This window comes from Dasypus novemcinctus, chromosome 20, assembly GCF_030445035.2.
Source record: "Dasypus novemcinctus isolate mDasNov1 chromosome 20, mDasNov1.1.hap2, whole genome shotgun sequence".
Lineage (NCBI taxonomy): Eukaryota > Metazoa > Chordata > Mammalia > Cingulata > Dasypodidae > Dasypus > Dasypus novemcinctus.
The window spans coordinates 16,240,141-16,267,541 of NC_080692.1; the positions used below are offsets into that span (position 1 = coordinate 16,240,141).

Sequence of the window (27,401 nt, forward strand, 5' to 3'; positions counted from 1 at the left end):
TTTATACTTTTACTTCTTACACTTGAGGTTAGATCCTAAAAATATGCAAGTATTATATCAAGTTCTCTATAGTCATAGACATCTTATATTTACCTTGGCTGCTTTGGACAACATAAATCCGGCCTGTTTTGAGTTTTTGTAACCTCTGATTAGACTCAAAACACACCCCACTCCCACTCCCCAGTTACACAGTGAAAACCAGGATAAAGTCAGATACACAGCACTCAAGAAAACTCTGCAAGGAAGGATGTAGTGCAGGCTCTGCCCAGATAGAGACTGGATTATATACCTATCTTTACCCACACTTTCACATATCTTCAGGCTGTCCATTCATGCAGTAATAACTTGGGAATAAATCCATGGTTTGTGCGGTACTATAATACTTAACAGCTTGTTGTATTACATTATGGCTTTCCCCAATACTTCCCAAGATGGCCTCCAAATCACTGGCATAATTTTGCTGGAATTGGATCTGGGACTGCAGGGATTCCTCTCCACTGTTCTGGAACTGGTTGTTCCAGGCTTGGGTGCACCAGGTCTGGGTGTTCCAGGAATGGCTGCTCCAAGTCGGGTTGTTGCTCCACATTGGAAGGTTAGCAGAAGCGTTCACCAAGCACCCCTGGGGATAGGGAGAGTAGAGTCCCAGGTATTCTGTAGGTGCTAAGCCCTTCTGGGTCATACTGTTGCTACTCTTTGACCAGCTGACATTTTTCTGCCACCTCTTACATTTCATTCTCTGGTTCTGGAACCAGGTCTTCACCTGTTTGTAGCTGAGGTTCAGAACGTGGGAAAGTTCTTGCATCTGCTGGAGACTGAGGTATTTCTGTCTTTGAAATCAGTCATTGAGTATACACAGCTGGGCCTGAGAGAACACAGTCCTGCTCTTTTGTTTCTTGACTGGGACCTCATCTTCCTTCTCTGCTGTACTGTTCTCTCCAGCAGCAGGTAGTTTCATTTTGGGACTGGTGGAAGAATCAGGGCTATCCTGAATAAGCAGGTCCATTGGAGAAGGAAGAGGAGAGACTGCTGTCTCTGACTGGGGAACCTCAGCAGATGATATTTGCAAGGATGCATAATTTTCTTCAGCCTTATAAATCTCAGGCATTGGTGAAGACTCCCTGGAATCAGATTTGGGGCAAGACAGACTTTGGGGAGAAGCTAGATCCACACTCATGTTTACTGAGTAGAAGGAGGAGGGAAAAAAATCAAAGATGGAAGACCTACAGGTAAAACAGCAACGATAGCCAACCAGCCCAACGCAGCAAGAGACGAAGAGCGCAGCAAGAGATGAAGAGCATAGTCAGAGTTTATAAGGAAGGCTCCGCTGCTCTGTTTTTGATGGCATTAAGAAGTGATCCCATGCTGGGGCGAGGCAATGCATTTACATGCTGAGTTTGGCTTCGAGACTGGCCATATTTGAGCAACATGGAGGCTCTCAGAAGGTAACTCTTAGGCACTCTGCAGCTCTAGGCCTAGTTCTTATTTCAGGAACACAGGTTCACAAGCATAGTCATTAGTGTCAAGGGCTCATTGTTGGATCTTCCTTATTTTTTGGTCTCTGCTGTTGCACTCAGGGGATTGTTGCTTTTCCTTTAGAGACTGTGATAGAGCTGCCCTGGCTAGGAACTCGGCACTCCCTCAGTTGTCGTTTTTAACTGTAACCACTATGAAAATATCCAAACATTTTTATGTACCCTGGGTATAGGCCCTGGAGCACTCCCTCCCAACCATGTGTCCCCTGTCAATAAATCCCACACCAGTATTCCTCCCCTGTCATTGTTGAACCTCTCTGTGATCCAAAACTTCTTCAAAAATGAAGCCTAATATATTGCCAGTTTACATTAATAGTAAAATGGAATATAGTGATGGGTTTAAAGGTTAGATATAGAATACATACTAATTTAGAAAAATTAAAGTAAAAATAAATTGGGGTATCAAAAACTTTAAAAATGCAAAAACTTTGTTTTTGATGTTTTGCCTTTCATTACTGCAATGTGTTGCCCTGTATGCACATTGGCAAGGCAATTTCTTCTCTTCCTCAGTTCTACACCCTTTCTTTTTATTTTATTTTATTATTCTAATGAAACTTGTCTTCACAAAAGTTTTAGATCACAGTAATTCATATATGCAAGGGATTACTACCAAGTACGAGCTGATGATGTAACTAGAAAACAACCTTGAATAAAAGGGTCAACTCAGACCAGCAGAATAGCTCAGCCTACATGTAATATCAGGAGTAAAAAATCCTTTTTGACCTTGAATAAAAGGGGGAAATGGAAACGACAAATGAGTTTATATGGCTATAAGTCTCCAAAAAAGAGCTGGAAGGTCATCAGAGGGGTCACCCTTACACTCACCTCAGCAGAGTCCAAGAGACAGCTAAAGTAGATACAACCCCAGGTATTAGTTCTTCTGAGGGCTACAGAGATCCACAGGTTTTATGGTCATGGCAGATGGAGTTCAGTGCCATGTCTGTTGACCCTACTTTGGAGTTTTTGCTCCTGAGTGTGATGGAGTTGCACACAGATGTGGTCTTTTTCACAAGCCTCTCCTGTTACTCTTACTGGACCTGTGTTTGATGCTGGGGTTTAGTGTATACTCAGGTGACCTGAATCTCTGGGCTGTCCATGTGATAGCCAGGCCCTGAGCCTCAAAAGACTTGCAAAACCTACCCTCTGGTTTACTGAACTTACCCCAACCAGCTAACAGGGAGGTGAAGAATGTCAACCACCACACCAGGGAGCCAAGAATGCCTACAACTGCAAGCAGGAGAATTGCATCCATCACCCAAGTGGAATGTAAGCACCCTCTCGATATAGAGGTGGAGTGGACGTCAGCATTCCAGGACCCACAGAATGGAGGAATAGAGTATGGATTAGAGTGGATTTACTGATATTCTATTCTGAAACTATCGTGATTAATAATGGAAGTAAATGTAGCATTGATGTGGAGAATGTGGCCACAGTAGCTGCTGAGGGTAGGGAGTGGGAAGAAGAGATGTGATGTGGGGGCATTTTCAGGACTTGGAGTTGTCCTGGGTGATACTGCAGGGACAGTTACTGGACATTGTATGCCCTCCCATGGCCCACTGGGTGGACTGGGGAAGAGTGTAAACTATAATATGGACCATTGACCATGTGGTACAACAGAGCTTAGAGATGTATTCACCAAGTGCAATGAATGTTCCATGATGATGGAGGAGGTTGTTGTTATGGGAGAAGTGGGGTGAAGGGGTGTGGGGGTATATGGGGACCTCATTTTTTTAGTGTAACATTAAAATTCATTCATTCATTAATTTTTTTAAAAAAGAAGTGATCCCAAGCAAGAACAGAAATGTTCAGATGAGTCAAGCATAAATCAGGAATCCAAAGTCATGAGCTAAAGAAATTTTTTTTTAAAGCTAAGCACATAAGTTTGGGGGTGTTCCGTTACAAAGCTATAGCTAATGGGACAAAAATAATCTTTTACGAGTAAATAAAAATGCTCAACCTAATAAAACTCGGCAAAGTAAGTTCCATTAGTATTCAGAAAAATGAAAAATTCACAATGAGGAGCTCCACCTATCCTGCAGACTGGCCAAAAATGGAACAGTTAGCAATATTCAGTGTTGACTAAAATATGGAGAAAGGAGATATTGCCTATGTGGCTCTTCAAAAACCACTTCAGAAAAAGTTTGATTTAATTAAATAAATGTAAATCTTCTCATACTATATTTTCCAGCAATTTCATTCCTAGATCTAAGACTATATCCAAAGAATAGACTTGTACCAGGAGACACAAGAAAAAATGTATCTAGAAGCAGAAAAAACACAAATAAAAAAAAAATCACAAATGCTCTTCAGTGTTTTGATAAATTATGGTGTATTCATCAAATGGAACACTACATAGATGTAGTCTGAACAAAGTACGACCACATGCAACAACATGGATTATTGTCATGCTTAATGTTAACTAAGTAAAGCAAGTTATAGAAGAATACAGTTTGATTCCACATTTACAAAGTTCAAAGAAGTCAAACTGAAAGGCATCTTGAGTGATATACTTGTATGTAGCAAAATATAAAAATAATCAAGGGAGACAAGGATTATTATAAAATTGGTAAATGGAAACTTCTGACAGAATGAGATATAATCAGCAAGAATCAGAGAAGACATATGCTATTTCATACTCTGAAAATCTAGGATTTTCAGTTGATTGTTAACATTTTAGGTGTAATTCATTGTATAGACATATTTTTCATTTATGATATATTTCTTATTTTTAGGCAACTTATGGCAAGCAAGTTGAACCACTCAATACACTGCTCAAACTGATAACACATACTTGAAAGCCATAGTTTATATCTTTTCATGTCAATATTAAATTTTGTGTCCTGAAATAAAAATTAAAAATTAAAGTGTAACCATTCTGCACTGACTTTTTTTTTTTACAGTATCTTTATTTTTTTAAAAGATTTATTTATTTATTTAATCTCCCCCCGCCCGGCCCGGTTGTCTGTTCTCTGTGTCTATTTGCTGCATCTTGTTTCTTTGTCCGCTTCTGTTGTCATCAGCGGCACTGGAAGTGTTGGCAGCGCCATTCCTGGGCAGGCTGCACTTTCTTTCGTGCTGGGCGGCTCTCCTTACGGGGCGCACTCATTGCACGCGAGGTTCCCCTACGCGGGGGACAACCCTGTGTGGCAGGGCACTCCTTGCGTGCATCAGCACTGCGCATGGGCCAGCTGCACACGGGTCAAGGAGGCGCGGGGTTTGAACCGCGGACCTCCCATGTGGTAGACAGACGCCCTAACCACTGGGCCAAGTCCATTTCCCATCTGCACTGATTTTTAAAGAAGGTATTTACTCAGGGATCGTCTCTGAAAGTGATACGGGAAAAGGCCAACTGATAATGACATGGAAAAAAACATGAGGTAATTTTTATTTTTTTTTAATTAAATTGTCTTTTTTTTTAAAGATACATAGATCACCAAAAATGTTACATTAAACAATATAAGAGGTTCCCACACACTCCACACCACGCATCCCCGCTCCTCCCACATCAACAATCTCTTTCATCATTGTGGCACATTCATTGCATTTGGTGAATACATTTTGGAGCACTGCTGCACTGCATGGATTATAGTTTACATTGTAGTTTACACTCTTCCCCAGGACACTGAGTGGGTTATGGCAGGATATATAATGTCCAGCATCTGTCCCTGCAATATCATTTAGGACAACTCCAAGTCCCAAAAATGCCCCCACATCTCATCTCTTCTTTCTGTCTCCCTGCCCTCAGCAACTACCATCGCCACTTTCTCCAGATCAGTGCTACAGTTTCTTCTTATACTGTTTAAATTTTTAACATAATTTTTTAAAAGTTATTAAAAGATTAAAATATCAGAGATAAGAAGAACATTTCAATTTACCATAGGAACGGGACCACTTCCTGTAGGAATTCAGAGTGGAGAAGATTGTCACCTGGACATTGGTCTTCTCACTTTTAAGACACAGCAAATATGCTGGGGGATTATCCATGGTTTTGGGTTAGGTTGTCAGTTCTGGTTCAGAGGTATCAATTCGGTCTTAGCAAAAGTATCCTAGAGATTTACAATCTGAATACCTTATTTTAGAAAGGAAGAAAATTAGATGTCACTTGACCAGGGTTACAGATTAAATTACAGGGATATGATGAGAAACCAAATTTCAAGCTCTTCCCCAACCTTCTCTCCATCCAGTTATCCTTTTCCTGATGTTGTGGAAGAAGGAGAAAACTATTGGTAGTGTACGGGGCACATATATGAATGGGAAAACTTAGGGAAATAAATGAAGCCAAAGCAGAACACATATGAGAATATGATAGAGGCTTCCTGAGGCCCCAGCGCTGCTCATCACCTGCATGTTCTCTTTCATCTGCTTCTCATTGGAACTCTTGGCCATGAACACAACTCCACGGTGTATCTGGTAGCGAAGGGCAATCAGGGCTGGGGTTTGCTTGTGTTTTTTGCTATATCACAAAGGACTGGATCATCCAAGAGAACAGGTAAGTTCTGGTCCACCCTTGAAAGAAAGCAGAAAGGCTGAATATCTGTTGATGGGTATTCAATTTATTAGGAGGCTCCTAAAAGAATAAGATTATCTGTATTAGATCAGTAGTTCTCAAAATATTGTCGCTAGAGGAGCAGCACTATACAATTTAGGAAATTACTAGAAATGTAAAATCTAAGACTTCAATCTCAATCTATTGAATCATAGCCCAGATGTGTAGTCCAGTAATCTGTGTTTTATCATGTCCTCCAGGTCATTTTTAAGGATGTTTGCTTTGAGAACAATGGTTCCAAGCTATTGACTTTTTCTTTTCTACTTCCCTGTGGATATATTTCTTCTCTTGGTATAATAACCCTAGAAGAAGGGCAAGAAACTACATAGAAGAAAGAAAGGGAAGACTTTGATCACTTTTATTCTAAATTTTCTAACATATTATTGAAAATCTTGCAGTTTCCAAATGATTAGTATTCATTCTCATCATTAAGTATAATGGGTAATATTTTAATATAAAGTTACAAAATGTTTTCAGATGATAATTTCTTTCTATCCTCAAATTATATAAATCTCAAATAAAGTACTGAAGCTTATGGAAGATGTTACTTGAACTTTCAGAATTATTACTTAAGACTATGCCTTTGGCTCACCTTTTTTATTATGATTAGATTTTCAAGCAGATATTTATTATTATATAAACTGTAACAACATAATACAATGTAAAAGCAATGTATAGGGTTACAGGATTTAAAGGAGGTGTATGTCTGTCCCTATCCACCATGTAAATAGACAGTTGAGAGTTATTTCCAGGAAACAAAGCTTAGTATGATTAACAATGTTTAATCCATAGTGGGGTTTTAGGTAAACCCCCTCTTCTCATTATAGTCTTTTATCTCATTGGGATCCTAGAGCAGTATAGGCAACAAGCACTATATATTTGTTTAAATTTCACATGATCTTTTACTATGCTATTCATCCCTATGTTACATTCCCTTTATTTTTTAATACTTTTTTTATTAAAGTTAATAGATCACAAAGAAGCTTACATTAAAATACATAAGGGATTCCCAGAAAACCCACTCCTCACACCCCCACCCCCATCATTTTTGTAAATTGTATTTTTTAAGATATACATATATATCAAAATATGTTACATTAAAATATGAGATTCCCATATACCCCCACCTTCCTACCCCACTCCTCCCAAACCAAAAACTTCCCCCATAACTGTGGCACTCTTATCACATTCAGTGAACATATGTTGGAGTACTGCTGCACCACATGGAAAATAGTTTGCCCTATAGTTCACACTCTCGCCCAGTACCTTCAGTGGGTTATGGCAGGATATATAAAGTCCAGCATCTGACCCTGCAATATCATTAATGACAACTCAAAGTCCCAAAAATACCCCCACATCACATCTCTTCTTCCCTCTTCCTACCCTCAGCAACTACTGTGGTCACTTTCTCCATCTCAATGCTACAATTTCTTCCATTACTAGTCACAAAACTTCTATAGTAGAATATCAGTAAGTCCATTCTAATCCATATTTTATTCCTCCATTCTGTGGACTCTGGGATGGTGATGTCCACTCCACCTCTAGATCAAGAGGAGGCTTAGATTCCACATCAATGATGGACGCAATTCTTCTGCTTGCAGTTGTAGGTACTCTTGATTCCCTGGTGTGGTGGTTGACCATCTCCAGCTCCTTTTTAGCTAACCTAGGTAAGTTCAAAGAACCAGAGAGGAGTTGCAAGTCTGCTAAGGCTCAGGGCCCAGCAGGTACTTGGGCAGTCCAGAGATTCAAGTCCCCTGAGTATATACCATCCTTAGGGTCAACCACAGGTTCAGTGAAAGTGATAGAAGAGGCATGGGTAGAAAGGTCACATCTGAGTCTAGTTCCATCACACTCAGGAGCACAAATTCCAAAGTAGGACCCTTTGACATGACACAGAACTCCAAATCCATCTGCCATGACCATATACCCTGTGAATCTCTGTAGCCTTAGGAAGAACCAGTACCTAGGGTTGTATCTACTTTGGCTTTTTCTGGGGTCCTGCTGAGGTGTGTGTAAACTTGACCTCTCTGATGACCTCCCGACTCTTTTTTGAAACCTTTTAGCTGTATCAATTCATTCATCTTTACCATTTCCCCCTTTCATTCAAGGTCAAAAGGCAGTTTTTAACACATGATCCTACATGTAGGCTGAGATATTCTGCTGATCTGAGTTGACACTTTTATTCAAGCTCTCTTTCTAGTTGCATCACCAGCTAGTGATTGGTAGTAATCCCTCAGCATCAGAGAGGCTTATCCTCAGGAGTCACGTCCCACATTGGGGGGAAGGTAATGCATTTATGTGCTGAGTTTGGCTTAGAGAGTGGTCATATTTGAGCAACATGAAGACTCTCAGAAGGTAACTCTTAGAGGCACACAGGCTCATAAGCATAGACATCAGTATCAAGGGCTCAATATTGAACCATCCTTCCTTGTTGGTCTCTGCTGTTGCACTTGGGGGATTATTGCTGTTCCATTGGAGAATGTAACAGAGCTCCCCTGGTAGGAACTCAGCATTCCCTAAGTTATATAGTAACTGTAACTATTATGAAAATATCATATATCAGAACATTTTTATGTCCTCTATATACATGCCCTGGAGAACTCCCTCCCACCTATGTGTCCCCCGTCAACATTGATAATACCCCACTCCAGTGTCCGTCTGCTGCAATAGTTGATCTTCACTGTGGTCCAAAACCTCTGCAACAATGAAGCCTAATATAATGCCAAATTCAATTAATAGGAAATTGAAATATTGTGATGGGTTTAAAGTTTAGAAATAGAATACATACCAATTTAGAAATACTAAAATAAAGTAAAAATAAGTTGGTATATTTTAAAAATGAAAAATATTATAAAGCTTTGTTTTTAACGTTTTGCCTTTCATCACTGTAACAAGTATTGCTCTGTATGTGCAGTGGCAAAGCACATTCTTTCATTTCTTCCTCAGTGTCTACATCCTTTCTTTTTTTTTCTAATTTTTAATTTTGTCTCCAAAAAAGTTTTAGATCACAGTAAATCATACGTACAATATAGGGGACTCCCATATATCCAACATCAAACCCATTTCCCCTTTCCACAGCAATGATCTTTTTACATGTTCATGTTATATTTGCTGCAGCTGATGTCCAGGTTTTGAAACATAGCTATCAAACATGGTTCCATTTTGGTTTACATTATGGTTTATATTTTAGGCTGTACACATTTTAAAACTTTTAGTTTCCTTATGTTTTACATTATGGTTTACATTTTAGCTTCTAGAATTTTATACACTTTTGGTGTAAGTTAACATGTCCTATATCCATCATTACATGATCTTGTGGAGCACTTCCATTGCCCCCCAGCTGCCCTGCTTCCATCTATTCTATACCTTTCTCCACCTCCCATCAGGGCCCACAGTCACAATCAATCTTCACTACTTGAGTGACCAGATTTACAGATACTTGCAACAAAACTGAGGGTTTGACATACTAGACTTCCCTAACTGATTGGGAGCCCCCATTCTCTTGAGAGACACAATTCACTCTGTTTGAAAACAACGGCTTTCCCCAGGATGTGGGTACACCTTCACACTCATTATATGGGTCTCCACCCAATGATATAGCACACTGTAACAAAATGAGCACTCACAAACTCCCTAGAAGCCTGCCCCTGTACTTGATGCCCCCCCTTAAGCACCTGAAACACAGAATCTTTCCTTATTATATTTTCTAAAGAGTTTTCTCAACATTATAGTTTCAACATTTTTGACTTGCAGTAGTCTAACAGTTTTCTCTGGTTGAAATATGGTGGTATTCTACCTGTGGGATGCCAGGGTAGAAATGTGTTAGATTGCATGAAAAACTCACATTAAAATGTAAGAGAAAGGATAAAAGTCAAAGAAGCTCAATAAAAACCCTGCAAAGTTAAACATGAACTGAAAATATCAACATGAGCTAATGACTTGAAGAAAGAGAAATTTTATATCATTGTCCCCTGGAAAAACCAAAACCATGATGTTCCAGAAAAGAAGCACCTCCATTGCCCAGATCTTTACTCTAAAATATCATTGCCACTGGAGGCAAGATGGTGGCTGAGTGAGCTTACCTGACGGTCTCTCCTGCAAAGAAGCGGCTGGGCAGCATTGGAGGTTCTCCGGGACCAGGCTGTTTCAGGATTTTTGCAGGGCAGGAAGTGTCTGGACATCGATTTGGTGGGAAGGTAACGGAGAGGATTAGTCTATAAGATATAATTGAAACTCTATTACACGGAGGTGAGAGCTGCACGGGATGCTCCCTCCTGGGGGGGGGGGGGAGGGTGGAGCCGTGGAACTGGCACTGCAGTCGTGCTTTTTGGAGGCTCTGTGGTACTGGGGAATTCGCGAGCCCTGGGTGGGCTGTTAGGGGGTGGACAGGACGGGATGCCTTTGTTGACCGATTTGGGGAGACAAACGGGGGTTTTGTTGCGAAGCACGGAAATTTTGATTGTGGACACAAGTAATAGCGCTTCCGCCTGGAGCCCCGCCCCCACAAGCCCGGCTGCCAATCTGCAGTGGACTTAGATTGCTGGCAACAAAGGGACATAATCGGGAGGCTGCTACAGGGTGTGTGTGTGTTGGGGGGGGGGGACATGTCTGGAAGCCGATTGGGGAATATTTTGCGAAGCTTGGGAATTCCGGTGTTGGACTCTGTTGTCGGCATTTCCGGCTGGAGCCCCACCCCTGGGCCTGGCTTCTGATCTGCGTCATTAAATTGGTTGCAGTGTAGAGGCGCCCTCAGGCGGCCATTCCCAGGGCTTACAGGGTGGGAGTTGTCCTGAAGTCTAATTGATGATACATCCACAGAATAGACCCCAATGAGTGAGTGAATTGTGGGGTTCAGACATAAGATAGAGTTTGCGGATCTGACTTCCCCCATAGGGCTGGCACCCAGCTGCGGGGATACCTGAAGGCTGTGTTACACTGCAGTGCCCCCAGGCTCCCTGTTGACCAGATTTGAGGTTGCCAGGTCTGAGTCCCCTAAACCCTGGTGGCCCACACCCCAGAGACTCACACCTCTTGAGTTTAATATCTCAGACTTTCCATCCCTGAATCTATCATGCCCTGAGGTCCATCTGAGGTCCTTGAATGCCCTAGCCCTCAACGTTTGCGTTTTTTCTTTTTTGTTTCATTTTGTTTTGTTTTTATTTTCATTTTATCTTATTTTTTATTTTTTTAACATCCTGATTGATAACATTGCATTATCCCCTAGTCTTTTCTCCCAGCATACCCCCCAAAGTCTTTTTTTTTTTCTTGAGTTATTTAGTGTTTTTTTATTTGTTGGTGTTGCTGTTGTGGTTGATGTATATCTTTTTTTTTCCCCCCTACCTGTTCCCTGCCCTTTATCCACCCCCTTTTTCTTTCTTCCTTTCTTCTCTTTTTTTATTTTTTTCTGTTTTTTTCTCTCTCTCTTGTCCCTCATTTTCTTCTTATTTTATTTTATCTTAATTATACAATAGGTGCTGCAGGGAACACCTCACATTTGCTGGGTTTTCTCATCCTCCACTGCCTCATTTCTGTGTGAACTGATTTTGACTACCTACACTATCCCCTTTCCCCTACATCTTTATATCCTCCATCATCTACTGTCTCTCCTATATTCCACCTCCCTTTCTTTGATCCAAAAAGTGTCTAACTCTTAATTTCAAATACCTCTGTTTTGTTTTCTGTCTGTTATCCACTCTTGAAACTACTACCTTTCTTTTCTCTTTCCCTCTCTCAGGAAAATACTACCTTTTTAATTCATACCATATTCCTCCCATATTCAGTAGACTACCTCATTATAGGTACTATACCTACTGCTATAATTCTACACAACTTACATGAATCTAATATCCATCCTCCCAGATCTCATATTGTTGCTCTGTTAACATTTATCACCAATTCTACTTTACACTTTTTCCTTGCTTACACAATTGCCTTTCCCTGGCCCTAATACTTTCCTTTAAAGTGAACTCAACCAGCAATAAGAAATTAGAGTAAGAAGAACAAAGTGACAAAGAGAAGATATAACACTTACACAAAAACAACAGCTAATTAATCCCCAAGACTAGACAAAGAAGCTAAGGAACTGATTAAATCCGTCAAGATTAAAAGACGACCAGACAGCAACAAAAATCTACAAACCAAACCAGTAATCAGGAAAACATGGCTGAATCCAATCAACAAACTAAAAATCAGGAAGGGGAGCAGAACTTCACACAAGAAATGAAAGATCTCAGAACATTTATCACCAACAAATTTAATGATGTAAAAGAAGAGGTTAACAACATGAAGACAACACTTGGAGGGGAAATTGCAGACATACGCAAAAAGATAACAGATATGATGGGAATGAACACCACAGTTCAAGAAATCAAAAATACACTTGCAGCAAATATCAGCAGACTAGAAGAGGCAGAGCAGAGAATTAGTGATGTGGAAGACAGTACATCAGAAATCAAACAGATAGTAGAATCGGTAGATAAAAAGATAGAAAAGATCCACCTAGGACTTAGGGACCTGAATGATAATGCAAAACACTTAAACATATGTATTATAGGAATCCTAGAAGGAGAAGAGAAGGGAAAGGGGTCAGAAGGAGTGTTGCAGGAAATAATGGCTGAAAACTTCCCAACTCTACTGAAAGAGACAGATGTACATTTCCAAGAAGCACAGCGCACCCCAATCCTCATAAACCCCAACAGGCCCACCCAGAGACATATACTTGTCATATTATCCAACACACAAGACAAAGAGAAAATTCTAAAAGCAGCAAGAGAAAAGAAAACCATCACATACAAGGGAAGCTCCATAAGATTAAGTGCTGATTTCTCATCTGAAACCATGGAGGCAAGAAGGCAGTGGTATGATATAGTCAAGGTACTAAGGAAAAAAATTTCCAACCAAGAATACTCTATCCAGCTAAACTAGCATTCAAAAATGATGGAGAGTTCAAAATATTCACAGATAAACAGAAACTGAAAGAGTATGCCAACAAGAAACCTCTCCTTCAAGAAATTCTAAAGGGATTTCTGCAGGAAGAAAGGAAAAAACAGGACAGGCAGAGTTGGAGGAGAGTGTAAGAGCAACAAAAAAGACAAAAAGAGAAGGGAAAAACAAACAAACAAAATATGACAAACACAACTCCAATCAAAATATGGCTAACACAAATAATTCCTTGAAAGTAATAACACTGAATGTCAATGGATTAAACTCACCTATCAAAAGATTCAGATTGGGACATTGTTAAGGAAATATAACCCATCTATATGCTGTCTACAAGAGACACATCTTAGACCCAGAGACTCATGGAGGTTGAAAGTGAATGGCTGGAAAACAATCATACAAGCAAACAATAACCAAAATAAGGCAGGAGTAGCTATATTAATATCAGACAAAATAGACTTTACATGCGAAACAATTGTGAGAGACAAAGAAGGATACTACATTTTAGTGAAAGGGACAATCTGTCAAGAAGATCGAACAATCATAAATATTTATGCTCCTAACAAGGGCGCCTCTAAATACGTGAGGCAAATGCTGGAAAAACTAAGTGAAAGAATAGATGCATCTACAATTTAGTGGGGGATTTTAATACACCACTATCAACTCTGGACAGAACATCTCAAAAGAGAATCACTAAAGAAACAAAATATTTGAACAGTATATTAGAGGAGCTGGATCTAATAGACATACATAGATCATTATACCCAAACACAGTAAGATATACATTTTTCTCAAGCACACATAGATCATTCTCCAAGATAGACCATATGCTAGGCCACAAAGAAAGGCTTAATGAATTCAGAAAGATCTAAATCATACAAAATAATATCTCTGACCACAGTGGAGTGAAGCTGGAAATTTGCAAGGGGCAGAGGCCCAGATTTCACACCATGATTTGGAAATTAAGCAGCACACTCTTAGAAAAACAGTGGGTCAAAGAGGAAATCTCAAAAGAAATCAACAACAACCTTGAAACAAATGATAATGATAACACAGCATACTACAATTTATGGGATGCAGCAAAAGCAGTACTGAGAGGGAAATTTATAGCCATAAATTCATATATCAAAAAAGAAGAAAGAGCAAAAATTGAAGAACTAACTGCACATTTGGAGGAATTAGAAAAAAACAACAAAATAATCCAACAGGAAGAAGAAGGAAGGAAATAACAAAGATAAGAGCAGACCTAAATGAAATAGAAAATAAGAAAGCACTTGAAAAGATAAACAAGACGAAGAGCTGGTTTTTTGAGAAGATCAACAAAATTGACAAACCTTTAGCAAGACTAACAAAGAAAAAAAGAGAGAAGATGCAAATGGACAAAATAACAAATAAGAAAGTAGATCTCACCACTGACCCCACAGAAATAAAGACTATCATAAGAGGATACTTTGAAAAACTATATTCCAACAAAAATGACAATTCAGGGGAAATGGACAAATTTCTAGAAACACATAAGCAGCCCATATTGACGAAAGAAGAAATTGATGATCTCAACAAACCAATCACAAGTAAAGAGATAGAATCAGTCATTAAAAACCTCCCAACTAAGAAGAGCCCAGGGCCAGATGGCTTCACAGGTGAATTCTACAAAACATTCCAGAAAGAACTAACACCAATCCTGCTGAAACTATTCCAAAAAACTGAAACAGAAGGAACATTGCCTAAGTCCTTCTATGATGCCAACATTACCCTAGTACCAAAGCCAAACAAAGACACCACAATAAAGGAAAATTACAGACCAATTTCTCTAAAGAACCTAGACGCAAAAATACTTAACAAAATACTTGCTAATCATATTCAACAACACATTAAATGAATTATACACCATGACCAAGTGGGATTCATTACAGGTATGCAAGGATGGTTCAACATAAGAAAATCAATAAATGTAATACACCATGTAAACAGATTGAAGGAAAAAAATCACATGATTATATCTATAGATGCAGAAAAAGCATTTGACAAAATATAGCACCCTTTCTTGATAAAAACACTCCAAAAGATCGGAATACAAAAAATTTTTTGAATATGATAAAAAGTATGTATGAAAAACCTACAGCCAACATTGTCTAAATGGAGAAATCCTAAAATCATTCCCTCTAAAGTCAGGAACAAGACAAGGATGCCCATTGCTTCCCCTTCTATTTAACATTGTCTTAGAAGTACTTGCTCAAGCACTGAGGCAAGAACCAGATATAAAATGCATTCAAATTGGAAAGGAAGAAGTCAAAATTTCATTATTTGCAGATGCCATGATCCTATACATAGAAAACCCAGAGAGGTCTACAACAAAGCTTCTAGAACTCATAAATGAGTTTAGTAAAGTCGCCGGTTATAAGATCAATGCGCAAAAATCAGTAGCATTTTTGTACACCAATAATAAGCAAGATCAGCAGGAAATCAAGAAACAAATACCATTCACAATAGTAAATAAAAAATCAAATATTTAGGAAATAATTTAACTAAAGATGTGAAAAACTTATACACTGAGAATTATACAAGACTGTTCAAGGAAATTAAAGAAGACCTAAATAAATGGAAGAATACTCCTTGTTCATGGATAGAAAGACTAAATATTAGTAAGATGTCTATCCTACCAAAACTGATCTACACATTCAATGCAATCCCAATAAAAATAAACACAGCCTTCTTTAAGGAACTAGAAAAACTAACTATGAAATTTATTTGGAAAGGAAAGAGGCCCTAATAGCCACAGACATATTGAAGAAGAAAAATGAAATTGGAGGAATCACACTACCTGACTTCAAAACATACTACAAAGCTACAGTAGTGAAAACAGCATGGTATTGGCATAAGGAGAGACACATTGACCAATGGAATCAAATTGAAAGTTCTGATATAGAATCTCATATATATAGCCATATAATATTCAATAAAGCCACCAAACCCTCTCAACTGGGAGAGAATGGCCTATTCAACAAATGGTGCCTGGAGAACTGGATAGCCATATGTAGGAGAATGAAAGAGGATTACCATCTCACACCTTATACAAAGATCAACTCAAGATGGATCAAAGACCTAAATATAAGAGCCAAGACCATAAAGACCTTGGAAAGCAGTGTAGGGAAACATCTACAGGACCTTGTAATAGGAAATGGCTTCATGAATATCACACCAAAAGCATGAGCAGCAAAAGAACTAATAGATAACTGGGACTTCCTCAAAATTAAAGCCTTCTGCACCTCAAAGGAGTTTGTCAAGAAAGTAAAAAGGGAACCCACACAATGGGAGAAAATATTTGGCAACCATATATCTGATAAGAGACTTATAACTTGCATATTTAAAGAACTCCTATATCTTGAAAATAAAAAGATAAACAACCCATTTAAAAAATGGGAAAACGATTTAAACAGGCACTTCTCCAAAGAAGAAATACAAATGGCTAAAAAGCACATGAAAAAAATGCTCCAAATCTCTAGCTATCAGGGAAATGCAAATCAAAACTACAATGAGATACCATCTTACTCCCATAAGATTGGCAGCTATGAAGAAAACAGAAGAATACAAATGCTGGAGAGGATGTGAAGAAATGGGAACACTCATCCACTGCTGGTGGGAATGCAGAAGGATCCAACCATTCTGGAGGACAGTTTGGCGGTTTCTCAAAAAACTAGCCATAGATTTGCCATATGACCCAGCAATACCACTGCTGGGTATATACCCACCAGAACTGAAAACAAGGACACAAACCGATATATGCACACCAATGTTCATAGCAGCATTGTTCACTATCACTAAAAGTTGGAATCAACCCAAATGCCCATCAACCGATGAGTGGATCAATAAAATGTGGTATATACATACAATGGAATACTGCTCCGCTGTAAGAAAAAATACACTACAAACACACGTGATAACATGGACAAACCTTGAGAACCTTATGCTGAGTGAAGCAACCCAGGCATTGAAGGACAAATACTACATGACCTCAATGATATGAAATAAGCAAGCTGCCTCAGAGAGCTAGAGACTGGAAGATAGGCTTACAGGAAATCGGGGGGTGGAGGAAGGATGTGAGCTGACGTCTGCAGGGGTGGAATTTATGATGAGCTGGCGGTAAGTATGAGCACAAAGAAGAGATAAAATGGGGGCAAGGGGTTGCCTTTGGGTGGGGCTTTGCAGGTTTGAGGTGGGGTAGGGATGGGCGGATGGATAATAGTGCCCAAAAGATAGGGGGGAGGGTGGGGCAACATACGAACATAGGAGAGTGTCAGGTGTTGGTTGAGAGTAAAATGCTGAGAAAACAGTATCAAAATATATTTAAGAGAGTTACATGTTTAGGATGCTCAGAGGGGATGGTCTGACACGGGACGGACTCCAGGGGAATGTCTGAATGCTCATTTTGCCAGGGTGGGTTGTACCATTGGATAGAGACCCAAGCAGCAAGAGTGGGGGTGGACCCACATCCTGGGGAGGACTAATGCCATCAAAAAAGAGGGAACTGTATCTCTCGAGAGAAAGGGTGGCTCCCAGGGCATTAGGGCAGTTGAGCAAGTCAGGCCCTGAACACTGTTGCAAGTATCTCTGGATGTGGCTCCTTGGGAAATGGAGATTGGCTGTCGCTGTGGGCCCCAAGGGGAGGGGAAAATGTATGTTAAATGTATGGAACCAAGGTAAATGTGGGGGTAAGATAGGAGTTTCACAAGAGTACACAAGGATGGATATAAAACATGTAATATTATACCATAAACATATAGAGGACGACAGACTAATAATGTAAACCATAATGTAAAACATAGGATAACTAAAAATCTAGAAAACTGTATATCCTAAAGTATAGACCACAATGTAAGCACAGATGTCACCTTGTTTGAAAGCTATTGTCTCAGAGTCTGTACATCAGTTTAAGTAAATATGATATGAATAAGTTATAAGAATATCGTGTGGAAGGGAAAAGATTTTATGGTGGAAGTGTGGGAGTACTGTATATTGTATATATGAATTACTGTGATCTAGGGCTCTTGTGAAGAGAAGCTCAATAATTAGAGAAAAAAGAAAAGAAAAGATAGGATGTAGAATTTTTCCAAATCAATACGTATTCTATATCTAACCTTTAAACCCATCGCTATATTCCATTTTACTAGTAAGGGATCCTGACATTATATTGGGCTTCACTTTTCAGGAAGTTTTGGATCACAGAGTGGTTCAACAATGGCAGCAGAGGAATACTGGTATGGGATGTTATGGACAGGTGATATATGGTTGAAAGGGAGTTATACAGGGCATATGTCCAGGGTGCATGGAAATGTTTGGATATACTCATAGTGGCAACAATTAAAAACAACAGCTGGGGGGGTACTGGGTTCCTGGCCGGGGTGCTCTTTCGTGGTCCTTAGGGGAGCAGCAGCAGTCCCCCAGGTGCAATGGTAAGGACCAGGAAGGAATGAGGGTCCAACAGTGAGCCCCTGATACTAATGACTATGCTTGTGAGCCTATACGCCCGAAATAAGAACAAGGCCTAGAGCAGCACTATGCCTAGGAGTTTCCTCCTGAAAGTCTTCATGTTACTCAAATGTGGCCAGTCTCGAGCCAAACTCAGCATGTAAATGCAATGCCTTCCCCCCAGCGTGGGACATGACACCCAGGGATGAGCCTCCCTGGCACCGTGGGATCACTACCAATTACCAGCTGATGACGTAACTAGAAAACAACCTTGAATTAAAGGTTCAACGTGGACCAGCAGAATATCCCTGTCTACATATAATAACAGGAGTTTAAAGTGCTGTTTGACCTAATGTAAGGGGGAAATGGAAAGGACAAATGAGTTTATATGGCTATGAGTCTCTAAAAAAGAGTCTGGAGGTTGTCAGAAGGATTGCCCTTATGCACACCTGAGCAGAGTCTCAGAGACAGATAAAGTAGATACAACCCCAGGTATTGGTCCTTTTGAGGGCTAAAGAGACCCACAGGTTCTATGGTCATGGCAGATGGGGTTCACTGCCATGTCACTTGGCCCTTCTTTGGAGCTGGTGTTTCTGCGTGATGGAGCTGGACACAGATGGGATCTCTTTCCACAAGACTTTCATGCTACTTTACTGGAATTGTAGTTGGTGCTGGGGTTTAAGATATATCTAGGGGATTTGAATCTCTGGACTGACAATATGATAGCCAGGCCCTGAGCCTCAACAGATGTCAACTCCTACACTCTGACTTATTGGACTTATCCCACTCAGCTAACATGGAGTTGAAGAATGTCAACCACCACACCATGGAGCCTAGAGTGCCTACAACTGAAAGCAGGAGGATTGCATCCAGTATCCATGTGGAATCTAAGCCCCCTCTTGACATAGATGTGCAATGGACACAACCAATCCAAGGTCCACAGAGAAAATGTGGCATTGGTGTGGGAAAAGTGGCCATGGTGGCTGCTGGGTGCAGGGAATGGGAGGAAGAGATGAGATGTGAAGGCATTTTTGGGACTTGGAGTTGTCCTGGGTGGTGCGTCAGGGACAATTACCAGACATTGTAGATCCTCCCAGGGCCTACTGGATGGAACGTGGGATAGTATGGGCTATGATGTGGACCATTGACCATGAGGTGCAGCGATGCCCAGAGATATACTTACCAAATGCAATGGATATGTCATGATGATGGGAGAGAGTGTTGCTGTAGGGGGAGTGGTGGGGTGGGGGCGGTGGGGTTGAATGAGACTTCATATTTTTTTAATGTAATATTTTTTAAAAATGAATAAAAAAATTATTTAATAAAATAAAATATCAATGCCTTCTATCCAGAGAGGACTAATTCTGGATAGGAGATAGAGAAAGAACCATCTGAGCTATGGGAATCAGACTGTGCCAGAAAAGAGGAAATCAGTCCAAGACTTAGGAGGGAATAGGAAAAGAAAAGCAACATATTTTGGGAGGATCGCATTGGCCACGTTTGGGTAGATATGATCATCAGGTGGAATACTGAGTACTACATTTCTTATCATTTGAATCAATAAAAATCCACGAGTCCCCAGTGATGAGAAAGAGAAAGAAAGAGGGAGAATACAGAAAATAATTATCAACATTGAATGTGATTAATACAGTATTCCTCCATATATTAATAATTAAAGGGAAAGAAATTATCCTTACCATCATCAAGTAATTATATTTGTAATTTATTCTGAGTTGAAATAATATTTTTTTTCCTGAGGTACCAGGACTGGGGATTGAACATGGGACCTTGTGTGTGGGAATGAGGTGCTGAACCACTGAGCCACATTTGCTCTCCTGACTGGTTTTTATAAAAGGCACCAGGGGCCAAACCCCAGAACTCCCATCTGGGAAGCTGGCGCTCAACCACTTGAGCCACATCTGCTCTCTGAAAAATTTTTAATGTAGGAAATTGTCCTCTAAGAAAGGTAAAAGGACTGACAAAAGTAGAAAATTAAAACCACAAACCCCAATGAAATAATGACTTCAGGCAAAATCTTAGCTAGATATCAAACATTAGGTAAAAGATATTCCCTGATGCTGAATTACCCCTCATCATAATAGATGGCACTTGCAAAGGGAAAACCATATGTTATAGAGTAGATCTGGCTACCAGTAGTTTAACCAAGATAGCAAATCTATTTCCACTGTCAGCGGCAAATTGATATTATGTTTCCTAATTCGGTGCACTTTGAAGGATTCAGCACCCTGATGAAAAATTTTTTTTTAATATTTAAACTGAATCTAATAAAGTCTTCAGATGCAAATTCTACTTTATAGAAACTTGGAATAGAGCAACAAGTTAACTAGCACCACAGGGAAACAATCTGATTAATCCAGAATATTAGAAAAAAAACCTGTCAGTATATCATCAGATAAGTAAGTTTTCAGTGATGTTGGAAGATCAAAAAAGTTTAAATAAATGTAAAATATAAGTGATCAACAATGGATCCTGTTTATAAAAGAATTGCAGAAGGATTTATTTAACAAACAGGGAAAATGAATATGAATGGATAACATAATATAAGGAATCACTGTTAATTTGCTTATAATAGAATGTTAGTGTGTCAGAGAATATCTTCAGTCTTAGGCAAACTGAGGAATGGAGGTGTGTGAAACGTCAAGACTACAATTTAATTTGAAAGCATTCAGTAGACATGATAAAAGTGGAAAATTTGCATGCTAGCTGTACCATATTTAAATTTTACTTTTTTTGATAGTTCTAAAAAAATAAAGGCTAGACCATCAATTTAAAAAAAATACCCTAATTGAAGAGTTGCCAACAGAAAGAGCAAACACTGCATTTCCCTGTGGAACCTGCTAGTTTTAGGGCAACCCAAAGTGAGCAACAACAAACCTCTTTTCAGCTTGAAATTGGTGAGAGAGGAGGACAACACCTTGTAGACCTACATAAGGCAGTGTCATTGTTTACAACAGCTACATGAAAACTGTGTCTTCTAAGGTCCCCAATGGACTCAGAAGACAAAATCATGTCTATGCCTTGGACCCAGCCAGAGAAATTTCTTCAAGATTTTGAGGCAGAGGCTTTGAGTTGCTGAACTCTAATCATTTGGAGACATGGTGTAGGCAATTTAGGGATATAAACATTCAATAAAAAAGAGAAGGATGAATGCAGTTTCACAATCCCTGCAACTGCTTAAAAAAGCATATTTCAATCATTTATATGAATGAAAGGCATGCTGCTAGAGAAAGTACAAATGGTTTGATCATGCAAATTGCTGACCTTCAGAGCTGTTGGGAAATGAATAATATAGAGGTCCACATAGTCCAGCTGAAGTTTCTTCAGTGATCTTTTCAAGGCTGGTGGACCAAGTCTGGTCTAAAGAAAGTGATCCAAAGCTGCAGAGGTTAAATAAAAGACAAGTTGCATTAATACTTCAGCTGACTTGGTGAGTGAGATCAGGAAACAGAAAGCAGATGGAGGGTGACTAGTTGAGCAAATTCACAACTGAAACTTATTTGCCATTTTGACTAAATATAAGCTATACTTGGATCAAAGATCAATCTAGAATGTAATCAGTATGTATAGACCTAATCATTGACTTTCATTCAGAATACAATTCCTCTTTTAATATCTTTTATATTTTATGGCTCTCTATAGCATAAAAGTGATCTGGAAATTTTTGAAAGGAAATAGAAGTTAATGAGCAAAATATTATAAAAGACATGGATATCTTGCCAAAGTAAAACAGATTAATGATATGGGATTTCTAGCATGCATAGTAAATGAAGAACACTGAAAAATAGCCATGCTGGAAGAGTTCCATTAAGGTACTAAACAAAAATGTTTCCCACAGGCATTTTTTCAAGGACTTTAATGTCAAATCTTGAATAGTTTACATAAACCAATATGTACACAGTTTTCTACTACTTAAACACTTCATTACCACAGAGGAAAAGTTTCCTTTTATCTTGGGTTTCCTTTTCCTCTGACATATTAAAAGAAACTATTATTTTTTAAGTATGTTCCTCAATAGAAGGAAATAACTCAAGAAGCAAAAGCATTATCAAGTGAAAAGTATGTCCACCATTTGATTTATATTTTAAAGAGTTTACAAAGCACTTTCTGGCAATTTATCTAGTTCCGTCCTCATAAAACCCATTAGGATGAATATTTTGTAATACTGTTGCATGCATAAATGAAGGGAAGATGGTTTTTCATGGTGATATGTGCTGACACATTTTGAGAAAATTTAGCAATATATTTTGATAATCTATTGACGCTCTTACATTTCTGTGTCTTTTTTCCTTTTTTTTTTAATAAGAAGGAAGATTTCTTTATTTTTCATTTTTTTATTATTTTTTCTTCCCTTTCCCTTTCCCAGCCCTACTGTTTTTGCTGTCTGTGACCATTCACTGTGTGAGCTCTGTATCTATTTCTCCTTTTGTCTTCTATTCTTGTCTTTCTCTTCTAGGATTCACTGGGATTAGAACCTGGGAAGCTCTGATGGAGAGAGAAGCTCCATGTCAATTGTAGCACCACAATTCCTAGTCTCTGCAGTGCCTCATCTTCACTCTCCCTTTCATCTCTCTTTTGTTGCATCATCATCTTGTTCGGTGACTCACTTGCACAGGTACTGGCTTACCATGCAGGTACTTGGTTTCCCTTACTTGCACTCATGTGGACACTAAGCTTACCATGTGGGTATAGGCTCACCACATGGGCACTTGGGTCACCGTGTGGACATGCTTTCTCTTCTTATTTTTCACCAGGAAACCCCAGGGATGGAAACCAGATCTTCCCATATGGTAAGCAGAGACCTTATCACTTGAGCCACATCTGCTTCCCTGCTCTGTCTTTTTGCCTTTGAGATTTGACATTCAGAATGTTAAGAAATTTCACTTCGTCTCAGAAATGATAAGGAAATCCATCAAATTACCATAGGTCTGTCTGATGCTATACTCCATGCCAAACTACAGTGCTTTTGGCTAGGCTTAGAAAAGCAAAGTGATTAAACATAAGGAAGAACCACAAAATATGAGAAACCCATAATACATGTGTGAATAAAAGTCACACAAATTAATATAATTCAGAAAATAGCTACTCAACTGATCATATTATCCCATGTCTACACACGATCACATTTCACAAATGTTCACACACACACATACATGCAACTTATACACACACCTTCCAAGTATAGAATATGACTTCTCTCTTCACAGTGCCATCCATAACCTTCAGAAAGCTTGTCCAACTTCCTCTTCATTTCCAAACACATACACAACATCAAGATGAGGATACTCAGCATTAATAGCTACTTTGGTGTCCTCCCCTACTTTACTCTTAGGAATCTAGAGGAGCAATGAAGGAAGTAGTTGGAGGTTCATTTTATTACAGATAGCCATGCCCCAACGGCGGCCTTCACATAATCAATTATTCCCTCAATTCTTGTGTTAGTTCTCCATGTAGGTTGAACAATTTATCCCAGTTTGTTTGGGACTTTCTCAGGTTTATTTTGGACTGTTGTGGATCCCAGGAACACTTTCCACTCCAGGAAAACTGGAATGCTAGTTCATTGGCATTGGAAGTATCCACGACCACCTTCAGGTCCAGCAATTCACTAGAAGTTCTTAAAAGACTGAGAATGGAGTTGTTGTCAGAGCTATGATTCAATACCATGAAAGAATACAAAGCAAAATCAACCAAGGGAAAAGGTACATATGGCTAAGTACACAGGAACCAGGTACGGAATTTAAAGATTTCTCCTCCAGTGGAGGAACATTGAACATGCTTAATATTCCAGTATCAAACTTTGACAATATGTGGGAAATGTTGTCTACCAGGTAAGCTCACTACAGACTCAGTTCCCAAACTGTTTAGATGGGGCTACTCATAGAAGCCCATTCTGCCTAACACAGAACAAATTTCCAGTTCCCCTGAAGGAAGGAGGATTCACCATGAAGTTTCGTTGTTTGTACAAACACTTTATACTGAACCACTGTTCCTGATGACAAGACTGTTGGACACTTCTTGAAATTCAAGTTCACACATGGCAGCCAATGGTGAAACTTGTAAGGAGGAACTTGTAAGGATAGTAGATGACTTCTTTAATTCTTTTCAGCACAATCACTTTAGTCCCATAACAGGATTATATATTAGGAAGAAAAAAATACTTCTAGAATATAGGTTTACAATAAGAGGTTATTGAAGTATATATGAGTCCTGAATGGCAAGGCCAGGGATCCTTACCACATGGACTTCACTGTACTTGGTAGGAGGAAATATTTCTTGAATTATAGAAATGTACAGAGAAACTGCTCATTGCAATATATCTAAAGTAGACAGATGACAGCAAGTTGCCTAACAGCTGAAGTCCATTTCTTCTAAAAGAAGTTGGAAACAGGAGGAAAAGTCATGCCCAGAATAATCTGTAGGTGACCAAATTCTGAGACCCTGAAAGACCATCTAAAGACTTTATCCATGGACTGGCTCTAACCTGATGCAACTGAGACAAAGAGGACCCTCAGTGTCACACAGGAACTGACTCTATTGCAGACTAGACTAGAAACCACCCATCCAAACTATTTTCCTTCTACAACCTTGACCCCAAGCCCTGTCCTGTTACCTCTTCAGGTGAATATGTGCTGAATCCCAGTACAGGCATGTAGTGTCCATCGTTCAGTTGCACACAATATTTGAGACCCATTGCTTCTCACCCTTCAAAATACATAGGGATTGCATTCTTTCCTTTTCCTCCAGCAGATTTTTGAACAACACCAAGGCAATATCCCAATTGCAAAGGAAATGTCCTAAAGACAAAAGACATGCCCTAACTGCAAAGAGATGCAAATGAGAAGCCCCAATGCACAGTTCAATTTTTAACAAATAATATGGTAGGAGTGACTATGCTTCAAGGGACATTACATCGAGTGAAAATAGAATTAGCACCATTTCACTTGTTTTTCTTTTCTCATCAAAGAATTCACTGAAGTTCATTTTTCTAAATGAGAAAGAAATCAGTTTCCAGCTAACTCATGGAGCTATCAAAGAAGCTAATCCCACCCTCCCACTGGAGCCTGGATCCACTGCATCCTCCTTCTATCACAAAGCCCAATCCCTACAACCACTGGTTGTTCAGTCTTTTCCCAAGTTGAATGTCTGAATTTGTGTGATGCAGTGTCCTGCTCACCTAGGGTGTGAGTATATGCAACTTACACCTTCTGCCCATCTCAACTGTCTAGCATTGCATATCATGCATTTAGCCAGACTGATAATCCTAGGATGGAAGCCACTCTTTCAACAGCCCATGAACAGTAGGTGAATAAAACTATTCGAATCATGAACAAGATGGCCAAACAATAACCAAGGTCCCCTGGTCAATTGTAATAAATTGCACTTTGCTAAGTAACTGATTTGTTGATCTGGCAAAAGTTTCCTGGAATGGCTAGATGGGATAAAGTGTTGTTGCCAAGTGAATATCCACTACAGCCTACCTGTCCCCCAGCAACAAGTTTGTTTTCTGGAGGAGACCTTGGTGTTGGGCTTAACTGAGATACCCACAGGAGAAAAATGAGATGTAGGTGGAATCTTCCCAAATATCCCTTGTAGGACCACAATATACTCTGAAATCTAAGATCTGAGAAGACTTCCAGTTAAAAAAAATTGTATAAGGATTGTACTAATAAATATATATGTACAAGGAAAGAGTTTGCTCCATACTTATGAGAATTACAGTGAAGAAATTAAAGGAGGAGCAAAAGGATAGGAAATGGAAGGAGAGAGGAAATTAATTTTTAATAGCATAATGAGGGATATTATAGTTGTGAAGGGGAGGAGGTAAGCCATGTTGATTTCTGAGAATACAGAATTTCAGGCAGAGAGAGCCTAAAAGGCAAAATCCCTGCAGCAATAGCATGATAAGCATGTTCCAGGTATAGCAGGAAGGTGTTGGGGCTGGTGTGGCATGAGCAAAATAGCAAAGATATCAGGAAGTTAACGAAAAGATAAATTGGGTACATCCTTTAAGTCACTGAAGTGGTTGTAGTTTTTACTCTGTGAATGAACAAAAAACATTGGGGGACTTTGAGCTGCTCTCTCAAGAATGTAATACAGAAGAAAAATGGCATAATGAGGCAAAATAATTAAGAGGCTATTTATTAATTTTGAAGGTCATAAAAGTTTTAAAATTTTAATTTGAAGGTGACTATGGCATAATATTTTCATAGATTGTAGATATATAGAGAATGAAAATTAAAAATATTCAAGTTATCCATCAGGGTGTTCTAGAGAAACAGAACCAATATCATTAGGTGAGGCCAGCATGTTAGAAATTCAGGTAAGACTTGATGTTGTGATCGAGAAAGAATTTCTTCTTCTCTGGGAATCCTATTTTTTGCTTTCAAGGGCTTCAACTCTTTGGATAAGGTTTACCCATATTATCAAGGGTAATGTCCCTTACTTTATGAAAACTGAATGTAGACTTCAATCAAATTCCCTCAAGTACAACATCTGGATTAGTGTTTTTCCAATCAGCTGAATGCAAGACAAATTGATTTATAAAATTAATCATCACACACCCCTTCTCAGTTTGTCACCTATGCACATCTCCTGAAACCATAATAGTGAATAATGCCACCTCCATTTCTACTGTTTGATTCCTACCTGTGAATCCTAGCTTGAGGAGAAATGGAACCATATGATGCACACTGATGAAAAGCATATACACCTTCATAGAGAACAATGTCCCAACTGTGCAAGGTATTGCCACCAAACCACAATAACTGACTCTTCAAAAAGCCATTCCACCCTTTATCAAGCTAGTTGTTTCGGGATTATGAAAAACACGGTAAGAGCAGTGAATTCTAGGAGCATGGGCCCATTGACACCCTTCATTTTTCTGTGAAGTGAGTTCCTCA

General features: G+C 39.2%; 2 pseudogenes; both read right to left on the bottom strand.

Annotated features, from left to right (window-relative positions):
• Window positions 1–299: 299 nt before the first annotated feature.
• Window positions 300–1,282, bottom strand: LOC101429352 (homeobox protein NANOGP8-like; annotated as a pseudogene).
• Window positions 1,283–21,693: 20,411 nt separating this feature from the next.
• On the bottom strand, window positions 21,694–25,192 carry LOC101439993 (putative aldo-keto reductase family 1 member C8; annotated as a pseudogene).
• Window positions 25,193–27,401: the final 2,209 nt, after the last annotated feature.